This window comes from Triplophysa rosa, linkage group LG20, assembly GCF_024868665.1.
Source record: "Triplophysa rosa linkage group LG20, Trosa_1v2, whole genome shotgun sequence".
Taxonomy (NCBI): domain Eukaryota; kingdom Metazoa; phylum Chordata; class Actinopteri; order Cypriniformes; family Nemacheilidae; genus Triplophysa; species Triplophysa rosa.
Window position 1 is genome coordinate 12326856 of NC_079909.1, and position 14602 is coordinate 12341457.

The 14602-nt window shown below is 39.0% G+C and overlaps 1 protein-coding gene across 2 annotated transcripts in view; it reads right to left on the reverse strand.

Moving 5' to 3' along the window:
* Positions 1-11940, reverse strand: part of plekha6 (pleckstrin homology domain containing, family A member 6) — an 85421-nt gene extending 73481 nt beyond the window's left edge. For both annotated transcript variants that reach the window (XM_057361396.1, XM_057361395.1), the window contains exon 1: positions 11685-11940. The gene's annotated coding sequence lies outside the window, so the exon portion shown is untranslated. The remainder of the gene's footprint in view (positions 1-11684) is intronic.
* Positions 11941-14602: the final 2662 nt, after the last annotated feature.

Here is a 14602-nt window from a genome sequence, read left to right on the forward strand (position 1 = left end):
GTATAGTATATACTACAGAATTGGCTAAAACGTATCCAATTACTACAGTTTATACTACAAATATTGTGGTGTGCAGTATAATACAGTTCACTAAATACAACATGTTTCATTTAGATCTGTGTTTTAAGGAATTTTGGTCTGTTTTTTAATTATGAACATGACACAGCATCGCAATACTACTTGGTACCGTGATATTTGATAAGGTATATTATCGTTATATTATCTCTTTCTTGTCGGGGAACTCCAGTTGGGAAAAGAGAGAATGGAAAGTGTTATATTTTGCATCTGATGTACATCTAAGCCATTGATGTCTGTTGTGGTGTTCCTCGGTTGTTAGCTACGACACAGATGTGAGGTAATCAATGGATGCAAGCGTGCTTGCGAGTGTGCCTGTGCGTGTTTGATATAAAGAGGATATGCAATACAAGGCGTCTAGACAGAGGTGCATGCCTGGGGTTGTTTTGATGCATTGTTTGGAGATCATATCGTAAGACATGTTTATGGTATCGAGACAACCCTTGTAGTGGGTCATACAGACCACTTTTCAAGATGCAAACACTGTTCCAGAAGCACTCCAGTTTTCAGTTTTAATTCATTTTTTTTAATCTTACATATTTAAATAACTATTAAAGATATTTGTTTAACATTTAAATTGCTATAAATATTCAGTTCCTTGCATTTTGTTCAAACTTTTTGGGGTATTTTTGGTGTAGTGATAAAGAACTAAAACAGGAAGTTCTTCTTGACCACCGTTGAAGCAGCGTTGGTTACATCATCCAAAGAAGTCTGTAGATAAATTGTGAATACAGAACACTGTGTCCAGTACACACATACTGCAGAAACAGTACAAGCAATATTGCAGTATATGCTTTAGAAACCAATCCTTAGTCTATGCTTTGGATATCAACTAGCAAAAACCCTCTGGGAAAGATAACCAGAGGGCGACCTGCAAAACAGCAACAAACTCAAAGAGCAAAAAACATGTGCAGCGCTAGAAATCACATTCACAACAACCATTGGTTCGGCAGCCACTGTTATATAACAGTCCCACTGTGAGGATGAACAGAGAAGGACGGTGTCAAACAGCACAGATAGGAGGCTGGGAACAAGAACACAGTTTTGCAACCCTAAGCACACAAATCTGATACCAACCAATGGGTCATCCTTCTCTATGACCGCAATTCAGCGTTAACCCAGCAGGTCTTTCAGCGTGCACCAGAAAACCTCTCTTAAAACCGCAAGGTGGGAAGTACAAGATCATCCGAGCCTTTTCTTGCCTTCATTCACAGTTTCATCAGTTTGGACGGACAACTTTTGTGCAGAGGATGAAGAAAGCTCGCACATTTTAAGTTGGGATTTCATCTGATCTAATTAGTTAGTGTGTTGTTTGGGCTCTTTGAAGATTAAACCCCACACTGACCCTTATCAAAAAGTGTTTCTAAATCAATTAGTACGGACCGTAGCGAACACACATTGACTGTGTCGTTGCTGCGAGCGCCAAAAGATCCGTTTGAAGATTTGTCCTCTGCCTGTCCCTTTTTAATTAACCTAACTTTTTCATTCACGTCATTAGCTCAATCAATAGTCTTTATTTTCTAATTAAATTAAGCAAATACATCGTCTGCTATTACTGGCGTGTGCGTTCTTCATCCAGACCTCATTGAAACCAGGTTTCATGCATGCTTTATGCTAGTCACGACAAGGAAGCACAGTGGAGATTAGAGCAGATTGTGTCAGACATCTGCCATGACGAAAACACTTGGCACGTGGCAAGGAGGACGCCACGAGAGGAGAAAGCTTAACAAAAGGAGGCGATCTCAGCGTGGGGCTTTGTGTGTGGAGTGGAGGAAGGGCGGGAGCTCCAATTCAAGACAATTATGTATCTGCTGTCATGCTGCCCACTAATGATGGCCCCTCCCTCTGCCCCACCCATTTTTATCATCTGTGCACGTGAGGGGACAAAGAAAGAATGCTTTGTTTGCATTACATCTCAAATCATTTCCACAACACATTTCCTCTTCTACCAATGACTCATTGATGACTCCATATTGTGCCTATCAATAAGACATTACTGCAACCTAATCAAATTAAATATAATAATCGTGACAGGAAGTCACAAACCACAGCATCTGTGCCATCTACAGTAACCAGATTGTACAGTAAACCTGCTGTGATGTGCCGCGTTCTGACACTCACAAACTCTTACTTTTCAGTCAACATTATGAAAGTTCATCCAGTTACATCAAAGCCTGTCTCTTCATTTATTGTGGAAGGTGGATTAACGGCTCCAGCTCGACTAGTAGGACATCATAAACCCACATCATTCTCACAGACTGCCTGTCATATTTCACACCCCTAAAATACTACACAGGCTGTTAAGTTAGCAGTGCTGTTTTTCAAATGAGACTGCTTGGGGACATGACTATAATTTGCAAAGGATGTAAATGAGACACGTGGCAGGATAAACCAATGTTACAGCTTTCAGATTAAAACTGCTTTGGAAGAAACAATGTTGCTTGTATTTTCATGGTGAATAATCTGATTATCAAATCCCCATGTATTGATGATTAATACTGAAGTACTAAATAAAGCTGGTTAAGCCTACAGTGCTGTATCGAGATGCTAAAATAAACAGAGCAATATTTGGTAGCACCACAGAAGCTTAAAGGTGTCATGAATTAAAACCACAATTTTAACCCGAGCTTTGTTATATAAGAGGTAATCGTATTCAAGCAAACCTACTGTAAGTGTCAGAACTGAAAACGCCCTTGTTACTGAAATTACACCTGTTATTGACACCAGGCCCAGTGAAGGCCAGGCCTATCTATGTCATAGATAGGTTGAACACCGCCTCTACAGAATAATAACAACGACTACTTCTCTAGTCCCGCCCACTGATAGAGCGAGCAAGCAATAAATATGCTGTTAAAGATCGCAAAATATTGTGCAGTGCCTGGTTGTGGAATAACACAGTCTCTGCATAACCTTCCTTCGGATTCCGACAGCAGGAATGCGTGGTTGAAGTTTATTTTTAAAGACGTTCCAGCTCACGTGGGTTAAACATTGAGCGTTTGTTCGCTTCCTTTCACCGTGGATTCCTTTGTGAACAAGGCCCAGGTCGACGCTGGATTTGCGGAGAGACTAAAATTAATAAGCAGTGCTGTGATCCGACAGGAATGGCGCAGCAATCTTATGTGAGTAAAACATATTTGTACTATGCGTCACTATTGCTTTTTTAGAGATCGCTTGATATGTCCTGATAATGTGTAACCTAACGTTACGTGTCTAACCAAATTCACAGAAGGCTCCAACTAAGTTTACTACGCAAACTGCTATCCAATCATAGCAGTGGGCGTTTACTTTATGCCCATTAAAACCGAGCGTTTGTCTAGCCGGCCTCAAAACCCAGGTAGAAAATAGCCTATTGCTTATTGATTTTGATGTTTTTGAATGTAAAACCACGCAAACGTCATAAGTAGACCTCATACAACAGTATAAAACAATAAAAAAGGCCAGTTCATGACACCTTTAAAGTCACCATGAAACGGAAGTTGCGATTGACTTCTTTTCCGTTTCGTGACGTATATCCGAGTGAAACAGCTTCTGAAATTAGAAAAATGTAGGGCGGGGCTTTATTTTGCCCTTCCTTTTTGATTGGTTTGTTGTAAATTGGGCATGGAGGGGAGGGCTAAAAATGCCCGGCCATTGGACAGTCAGTACAGTCCTACCTCTTTTTTGTTGCTTACCTCATGTGGTGAAGAGTTGTTGTTGAGAGGGAGAGAGGAGCTTACTGTTTTTGATTAAAGATTACAAGTGCAAATTAATTTGAAAACAAAATGGTGAGCACAGATAAATATTATAATCACTGCAACACCGTGTAAAACACACGTTTTTTTTCAATTTTCCTGTTTGATTTCATGATGACTTTAAGGAAATGTGTAAACAAATTTACTACAGCAGTATATTACATTGCACTATGTATAATAAAAGTACTTTTGTAACATTAAACTGGCACACCCCAACTGTACGAATGAATATTACTTTTACTAAAAATGACATAATTAAATGAAACCCCACCCCAGTAACAGGACGTTACATACCTTGCCTTCATAAAGTCCATTATTAAAAGGTATTGTTGTTACGAGTCAGAATATCCAGTATGAGGAAGCCAGTGGTTAAATATCCTACAGTTTAAAGAATCAGTGGGCCATACTTAAGACACGATGCTTGTTATCAGCAGAGCCAGTGTGATGAGTCAATACATTATCAGTTAACTGATGTCCTGTCAGATTAAAGATCCTCAAAGCACGGAAAGTTATGGTGCAGATATGTCATCTCTTATTTCCTATTTCGTCCATGTTCTCAGAATTGTTTTTTTCTGTTCTACATGCTAAACACTCAAACACCAGTAATGCCTTGCTTGCGAATGGAAAAAGGAGCTCTGTGGAGCAAAACATTTGCTTCTGAATATTATCGCTCGATTGTGTTTGAGTCTTGAGGCATGGCTTAAGTTTTTGAAAAGGAGAAGGCCACACCTTTACATGTTAAAAATGTTGTGGTAGAATTTACAAAACATAGTTGACAAAAAGCAAATAATAGCAAGTAACAATTAAAGCAAAATGCATATACCAGCATAAAATATTTCTTCCAACTACATTGGGATTTGGCTCATACATTTTCACATAATGCACTCTTGTGTGGATGAATTTCTCAATAAACTGAACCTTCAGTGAGATCCGACTATTATAAGCAGAGCCTTATGACTCTCTTCTTATTCAATAGAAATCCCTCCGTCCATGAGAGTGTGGGCTGACTGGAATGAATGAAAAAATAACACCACCACTTACTCAAGGGTAAAAGACAATGAAAATTTTGAAGAAAAATGAGATTTACTACAGCCTAAATTTGAGTGTTAGTGAAAAATGGGTGTTGACACAACAGGTGTAATGTTCACGCAATCCACAAAACCAGCTGGTCAGGTTTTATAGCCTAGAGACGTTATCTTAGTGAACTCTGGGGGCGCTATAGAAGCTTTGAGCTGCAAGTCTTTTCTTGGTGTCCTAATTTTTTTCAGACTTTATGTCTGTGTAGATTTTAGGGATTAGGATTAAATGATGTGAAAAAGCATTGGGAGGTTTTGTGTTCTATGGTTGCAGGGCTTCGCAAATACGTTTGGGGAAAGATCCTGCTGTGCAGTTTCATCCGCAAAAAGATTTCATTTTTATAGTGTGAGCTAAAGTGCACACCTGTGACCAGTTGAGTGTTCAAACACTCGTCTACATGCTTTTGCTATTGAAGACACTATAAAATTAAAGCATTTCTGCATTTCCTATACAAACTTTGTTTAAAGATGGGATAACACACGCGGTTTCTGCCAATCTCATATTATCTTGAGTACCTATACAGTAGTATTGCACACGTCGTATCTTCGAAGAGTATTTAGTTTGATCACATTTATAAAAGAGAGATACAGCTGTGCGATTATTTCTGGAAAAAGACGAACTGCTGGAGGCAGGCAGGGGGGACGGAACTACAGCACGAGCACAAAATACATGATCCCTTCGTGTTGTTTACATTATGCACGTACGCACCGATTGCCAACAAAACACAGACATATGATTTATGATTTACAGCGTGCAGTTCATGTTTTAGCACTGGGACCGCGGCATCTAGCAGTTTCAATCTCCAAAAACAAAAACTCTAAACTCTACGTTTGATTTCATGGCGTATTTAAATCATTTGAACATCGCTGTTCACTTAATCTTCACTACAGACCAAAGCTGAATTAAGGGGGAAATTTCCAAGGAAAGATTAAACTGTGAGAATAGACTCCCTCTACACACATTTCAATGGTAGAAGCTTACTTCTATAAATCAGAACACTAAAATATGACCTGACAAAAGAGGTGGAACAATAAAAGAACAGTGCTTTTGTTCTGCATTGTGATATGATGATATGACTGAAGATAAAGCAAACCACACAGGCTTGCTTCAATCTCTGAATCAGAGATAATCTAGTCTCAAACAGTTACACCAGGTCAGTACATATCTCGCTAGGCACCCCCGGTCTGGATTTTGGGATATCCTGGATCTCAGATTAGAACATTCAGAACATTAGCCAATAGTAAGCCTCAGCAACAATAGGTGGTGGGATAACATATGACAGAGACTGATGTAGATCAAACCACAAATGAACAATGCAGTAAATAACAATGCTTGCACGACGCTGTATATCTGAGAAGCATGAAAACACAGACAAGATCAGCATTTCATCTTCATTCAGTCATTCTGAAAGCACCAGAGGTTTCTAAGACTCTTCAAGGGTGACCCGATTTTCCCTAAACACATCACTGTACTTGCAAATGTCAGTCTGTCCAATTAAGTTTGCGTTAATGCTTCGAGGTCACTACACAAGGAAGTACTGCATCACTTCCATCAAGAACTCAAGAGATTTCAAAATGGATAAGAGATTTTACGTTTACATTTAGTCATCTAGCAGACGCTTTTATCCAATGCGACGTACAAAGTAGGGGAAAATAATAGAAGCAATTTGTGCAACAAAAGAACAACAATGCATAGGTGCAGTAAAATCCGGTCACAGTATACGAAGCTAAGATTTTTTATTTTTATTATTATTGTTATTTTTTTTGGAGGCGGGTAGGAAAGTAGAAAAGAAGTAGAAGACTGTACTAATGGGTGAGATGTTGACGGAAGAGATGTGTTTTTAGCCGATTCTTAAAGACAGTTACAGAATCCGCTGGTCTTATGGCAAGATGGGGGATCGTTCTAGAGTCGTGGAACACATCCAGAGAAAGTGCGTATAAAGCTACAACATGTTGTGGATGTGCAGCGAACTAAATTGTGGGTAAATAATGTATTGTGTCACTCATCATCTAGGACGGAATCAAGAGTTAAAAAGCTTTTTAATCGGTCCTTGGAGAGAATGGGGGAGGGCATCTTAGAGTCTGGTTTAGTCCTACGCTGCTCATTGGAATAAGGATTTGTAAAGCCATTCAAATCCTAATGGGTCTATTTCCTGTGTGGCTCTTTTGCTCTGTATTACAACTCTGGAGGAGATAATACTGTCTGCAGGGCTTGGATTCACATCCAATAGATACTGCAGCTTGGCGAGAGGCTGAAAATGACCACGGGTCCTATAAAGATTGGCATTACATTACCGTCAATTTATGATAATAGGCCTTATTATATCTGAGCTTTTCTTTACCACCTGCTTATTTAACTCTTTTACAGTTACAGTATATCTATGTTAATTTAATACCCTTTGGTCCAATTTATCATATAAAAGCTGAGATTTGAGGAAACCTTACTTAAATATCACAACTGCACGTAAACACCATGATTGTAAGAATAGATGTGGCTGCTAAGACTTCTTATTCTTACTCTAAAGTTCTATGAACTTTATGTACACATTTCCTGCATTGTACAATATCTTAAAGTGACAGTTTCCCCAAAAAGGACAATTCTGTCATCATTTACTCACCATCTTGTTACTTTCTTTCTTTTTTTTTATATTATTTTTTTTTTTTTTATGTTTTTTTTTTTCTGGCACCCATTCTCTTGTGTGCACAAAGTAGAAGTGAATGTGTGCCGGTTACCAAGTTTCTTCAAAATATCTTCTTTTGTGTTCTGCGGAAGAAATAAAGTCATACAGGTCATTAAAACAAAGATGGTGGTGGCATAAGACTAAGAATTAAAAGAATTCAGACAACACTATGTTATATACAGAATATTTTGTACAGACAGAGTACAATGGCATGGTAAGATCTCCCAGGCTGTTGGTAGACTGACGTACTCTTTATCTGCTTGTCCCAAACCATTTGTGCTGAACAGTTTAATTCCAGTTGAACAATTCAATCATTCCAGCAGAATAGCTTGTCACAGCAGGTGAACATCAGGACATTTGTGTCAATGTGCTATCATTGTCAGGCAACTATACACAGAACCACTGTGAACCTCACTGCTACCATTGGAGGTCATTTAGAGAAGATGAATACGCTGAAACTGACCGATTGGTTGAGGTTAGTCAGATGATTAACCAAACAATCCAGGACACCAAAACAGACAAGGCAAGGCAAGTGAAAAAACCACCCCATGATCCAAACAGGGATTAACACCCACCGATGGGGCAGTACCGTCCTATTGGTGTGGAGTAGACAGCGACGGGAGTTAAAAGGGTTAAGATCCAGTCGAGCACGACGTGTGGCGAGTTTGGCACGTCTTTTGGCAGGCCACCTGCTCCCTCCCCCCCACCTGCTAAACGGGCAAAATACAGAGGCAATCTGTCTCTCTGTGTGCAGCGGCTCTCGGATATCCATTTTATTTATAAAATATGTATAAGTGCCTATTTCTATGCAAGGCAGCCATAAACAAGTAAATAGGCCGGTGTCGAGTAAACAGGTTCCGGGGTACTGAAAGAACATCATGGAGCCCCAGTGGAAAACAATGCACCTGAAACCTAACAATCTCCACCTGTCATCTCTCAATCTTCCACTTCATACCTCGTTTAAACCCCCCCGCCCCGACTCTGTTCCTTTGTCCTTCCTATCTCTGACAGTGGCCACGGCTTTCTATCAGACATAATGCCGGCCCCAAAAATAAACATAAATAGATTTTTTTTGCATTGATGATAAAATTTTAAACATGTAAATTGTCATCTGCACAGTAAAACAAATTACATAAATCCTTTCTTAATATAATAAAACTAATATAATATAATATTAAAAAATCCTACAAATATTTGTATTTTCTTACATTGGCGAAGCAATATGACAAAAGATATTAACATTTGATTCAGTAAAATCTTTAGCAAGCTTAAAAGCAATCATTTTTTATTATTAAAAATGATCATTTAAAAAATGAAAATATTTTTTTTAAATTGTAATTTTATTAATCAGAGATCTTAAAAATAAAATATTATTAAATAATGATGTGTTGTTTTCTATTATTAAAAAAACCTTTTTGGGCTAAAAACCATCTTACGCTTCCTTTTCTTTTCTATAAATGTGACTTGGTGTCATTTTTTAAGCGTCCAAATTTTGCACTGACTGTATATTTAGTGGGTTACCTATACCAAACCCTTTGGGAGAGGATAACCCACAAAAAAAGGTGATGAGCGAGCAGATTAACTCTTTAATCTCTGTCTTTTTTCAGCACACGGGCCAACCTCCTACACCCCCTCTTTCTCTGTCTGGCTCACATTAATCCACACTGAAGTACACTGATAGAGGATGTCTAGCTGAGCGCTGTGCATTTTTCCACGCTTAATTACATTCTCTTAAGCATGTGCTGAAAGGTAACACCTCTATAAAGATTGAATCAACATAAATGCATTCAAGTCTGCAGGGAGGGACATGGTACTAGTTGGTCTTGTTACAATACTTGTGATATGTTTGTATATTGTAGGTCAGTGTTTTGCACGTGACAAGCCTGCGATTTGTCACAGTGATGCAACTGTAAAACAACATAGCTAACAATCTCTTTTCTGTAAGATCCATCTGACGCACCCATTGTTGTTCTTAAGTTGAAAAAGTAGTAGCCGTGGACCAATTTAGAGAGTGAGCTGAATATGTGCCATGACCACTCCTCCAACAGTCTAGCTTTTGCAATTCACAAGATTAATTCTGATCATTACAATGACTCATGGACAGGCCCACACAGAATCTGTGCCCGCAGAACTCAACAGACTTCTGCGGAAATTGAAAGTCTATCATCCGCGATTCTACACATTCACCGCCCCCTTGTTTTCATTTATTAAACATTTTGACTGATTTGAGAGTATTTTCAGCTACAGATCAGAGGAAAGTACACGCAGTTCTGTTTAACACATTTACCTAAATTTGAATTTTTACCCCCAAACTAGCTCAGATAAGGTAAAAAGCAGGGTGTGCATCACTATTTTGTGGGATGTAATAGAGCAGTTAAAGGGACAGTTCACCCAAAAAAAGAAAATTCTGTCATCATTTACTCATCCTCGAGTTGTTCCAAATCCGTATAAATTTCTTTGTTCTGATGAACACAGAGAAAGATATTTGGAAGAATGCTTGTAACCAAACAGTTCTTGGCCCCCATTGACTACATAATAAAATGTATTAGTAAATGCTAAAACCAACATGAACTAAGATTAATAAATACTGTAGAACTATATGTTAGCTAATGCATTGACTAATGTTAACAAACACAACCCTACTGTAAAGTGTTACCAACATCTTATTTTCTGCATTCGTCATTTTGGAATGGAATGAGATGAGGGTACATAAATGATTTTCGTTTTTGGCTGAACTATTCCTTTAAAATGACTGTTTTATAATTAATATGCAGTACTTGGATGTACAGAGGAATCCTCAGCCTGCTATAGAAGCACTGCATTCCATCACTACTCAGTATTCGCCTTGGGTGCTCACAGTATCAGCGCTTCATCAGAGAGCAAGGCCGTTGCAAGAAATTGAGATTGTGAAGTGAGAGAGAGAAGCAAATGTGCCAAGGCAACCACTTTCTCACAATTTGTCATTTTGTCTCTGAATCCAGAAACTGTCTTCCCTGATAAACATGCAAACTTGCCATTAACTTTCCACTTTTTTTACCTTTCAAGCTTTGCAAACTACAAACTACATCCAGTGTTATTATTTAACAGCCATCGAATGAATTCTGCACGCTCGGGCCAATGAGAAACAAAGAACGAAATTGCATTTCCTTTGCACAAACCAATCACGTGGCAGATAAACAGAAGAGAGGGAGAGAGAGTGGCAACACAAACATATCTCTGCAGCATGTGGTGTCAGGGACAGAGAGTTAGTGTGCTTCCAAAACAGATGCGTCTCTTTTTTTGGGGGGGAAAGCACTGCATTCATGGCTTTTGCACACATCATAACCCAACTAACCCAACAACTTATTCTGACTAAACCAGAATGAACATCCCCAACATAACATTGCATTAAGTGACACAGCTTTATATTTTAATACCTCACAAGACATCTGAAGTCAAGATCACACACCTGCATCAGGATAATCTTTTACACAACCAAAGCTAATCAGGATGCCTGCTGATGTCAACTGCATCTTTTAAATCTAAGTGTGGTCCATCCAAATAGTTCTGGCTTGGCAAAGCTGACATGTTCAGATTTGCTCAATGCTGCCTTGGGTTACTCTGCATGCTGGACAGCACAACACAGCTCTGCTCGATTCAAACAAACCCAGCATTCAGAGAAGAGTAGAGACACACACACACACACACACACACACACACACACACACACACACACACACACACACACACACACACACACACACACACAGAGATGTACAGACAGAGGATAAAAGATAGACAGGTGGCAGCACTCTGGGGGGACAGAGAGAAACGAAGCCCATCTGCTGAGACCCCAGCATCTGTAACCACGGGCAACACCCAAGAAATGATGCAGGTCCAATGGGGACCAACCAGATCAAAACATTCAGCACGCTGGACAGGATGTACTATCTAAGCCTGTGTGCCCAAAATAAATGGTTCTGCTACAGTTATAATATACTAACTTAAAACTTACCCAGCTTCTATGAATTAAACATAAATGTGCGAACATGCGAAACGTGTGACGTTTGGTAAACAAGCATTACACCGACAGCCAAATAACACAAAAACGACCATATAAACAAAAAATAATCAACACTTACCTGCTACAAGCTCCTTGCTTCTTGAGAGCTGACGATTTGGATATGCTTGATATGTCCACAAAACAATAACATTGATAAAATAATAATATCACCTATACAAAATAATAATAATATCACCTATACAAAATAATGACCCAACTGATGGTTGCAAAACAAAGAAAAGTAATAGATTTCCTTTTAGAGACAACCCTACTGATAACAGCAACAACACTAGCTGGTGCAGACAACCACAGTAAGATGCTGTACAATAACAGCATCCCCTTTTCTGTAAAGGATGGATAAAGGAGGGAGTGACAACGATCTGGAGAAACAGAGACGGGAGGGGAGGAGGGACACTACTGAGCATGCTCGCTGAAAATCCCTGGGCATTTCAATGTCACATGACCCGCTCTGCGCTGTCAATCATTACGGGTTAGAAAATGAAAGCAGGGAGAGAGAAGGATGTAGAGATGGATGGGGGTCGATTATGCTGATGGGTACAGCAGAACTGCGGGTGGCTGCATCACAGCTGTCGTTTTTTACGATTAATTAAAGAACGAGGGAGAAACAAACCTGTAATCTCTCATAGCCCACCCCCAGGCAGACAGCCCACCAATGGCACTCATTTTCCCAGTTTAGATCGACAACACCAAGCAATACCTGATAAAAAAAGCACAATATATTATAAAGTTAAATGTTTTATTTATGTTATAATAACGTTGAATTATTTTAAAGTGATTCAGGTTGTGATTAAAGAAGTTATACGGTGTACAATACATGTAAAAAATCCATTTTAAGAAACATTTTAAAAAGGTCAAAACGCAGGTAGTCAACGACAGAAAGTGCACAAGTTTAGGTGCTGTAACTAGTTACAATTTGTCATGAAGTGTTAAGCGTAAATAAATAAAAAATATTTTTATTGTTTAAAAAAATATTGACCTAAGAAATAGAGAGAAAGATTGCCCCCAGTACAGTAAGCGTGGAGTCAGTGGCTCGTGATCATGCTCATATTTCAGCTGCTGAATGTACAGCTGGATTTCATCTGCTCTAATACCTCACATTCCACACGCTTACAACTGTAGCACACTCGGCCAGAGCCGAGGCCCCTGATAAACACACATCACTTCACGCTCACAATGTTGACATGCCTGAGATTTAACTATGAATACAAAAGATTACTGCAATGACATTGTGTTTTGTTTCTAGAGGGGCCACTGATTCTAAAACAGTTAAACACAGAGGGATTCTGGAGCTGTCATCATTTGTCTTATTCAATAAAGAATTCAGGCCCAAAAACATATTTTTCTCTCTCATGTGAAAGCAGGTCATTTACAGAACAGTCTACCGAAATACAAAAGCATTTATTCTTTTTGAAGACGTTTTCATCATCAGATGGTATACAGCTCCCTCTAGTGCCTGAACAGAATTAATGGAACGTAAGCACACGTCTTTAAACCTGTTTTACATACAGGCTTTTAAAATATCTAATTCTTTCTAAAATAATAATATAATACAATACTAAATGTACCTAAAGATGATCTGAGTGCCTGTAGAATACATTTTCACAATACAACTTAAGTTTGTAGATTTTTGTGTATTGTTGGAAGCATAAAACGCCGGAAAACTTGTAATTCCCACTTCAACCCGGAAATCATTTATGGAACGGTGCTCTTTTAATGTCAGCAGATGCTTGTAATGTTTTAATGCTACTAAATGTTTTAATGTTATTAAATACTTTTAATAAATCCAGACGTTACTTTCGGGTTAAAGTGAGAGAGGGTATGCACGTGTCGTCACTTTCCCACGTGAACACGCCGGAACGGTCCTGCTTGAGTGGTAAAACTCAAAATGAACGGTTACAATGTAAGGAAACGCAATTCCCCGCAACATTTGAGTGTCTAAGAACACCTGATTCCTTTGTAAGTCCTAAGGTAGTCGTATGGATCACCGTCGAGTAAAGCTGCTTGTAGTTTCAGCAAATAATTGCGTGTTTTAGTCCCGGTTTTTGTTCCTCCTATTGAATGCAGCCATTTTGCGTTAGTTTTACCATTACCACTCAAGGAGAGGGGGCCCCGGCGTGTTCACGTGGGAAAGTGACGTCAATGCATACCCTCTAATATCGAATTTTTGAGAGCACGTGAAGGCAGCATTACATGAGCAGTTCATTTAAACAATGTGCGACCAAATTACACATCCCATCATCCAAAGTGGCAGTACGACAGTTATAAAAACACAAATAAAGCGCAAACTCCACACCTAAATGTACGTCCTTATTTCATTTGATCTCCATTTTTGTCGAGTCGCTGGCTCAGCTGGCACTGTGCTCGGCCTCTCAGACGGCACGCCCAATGACAGCCCACACACGGTCAAATTTGAAGGTCTGCTTGCGGGAAGTCTGTTATGCGTTTCATAGAAGATAGATAGGAAAATTGATAAAAGCAGGAACTTATTATGAAGGATTAAGTGCTACATTGTGCGCTTAAAATATTTATATCAGGGTTTTTGCCCCATCTTGCAAAAAGAAAGCTGTGTGCTACATTGCCACAGCGATTCGGTGTATGACCTCAACGCACTTCCTGGGCTAATCCATTGACCAATGAGAATGTTCGAGAGGCGGGATCATTTGTGCTGTTGGAAATCATGTTCGCTGGATACTTCCTACAACTCACAGATATTAAACAGCGCGTTCGACGTTAAACGCAATACGAACATCTATATAATACAGAACCTTAGCTCCGTCTTGTGTCTAAAAATCGTTATTCTTCTTTAAACTTCTACATATGATTTATATGTACATAAACTAACAGACTATTTTTAACATGATAAGATGGTTTGTTCATCTTATATTGTATAAAGTCTGTTAGGCCTGTAGACCTTCGTGTATAATGTATAAGTGTACATGGAGTGTTGTAGTTTATAGTTATTGTGAATTTATAATG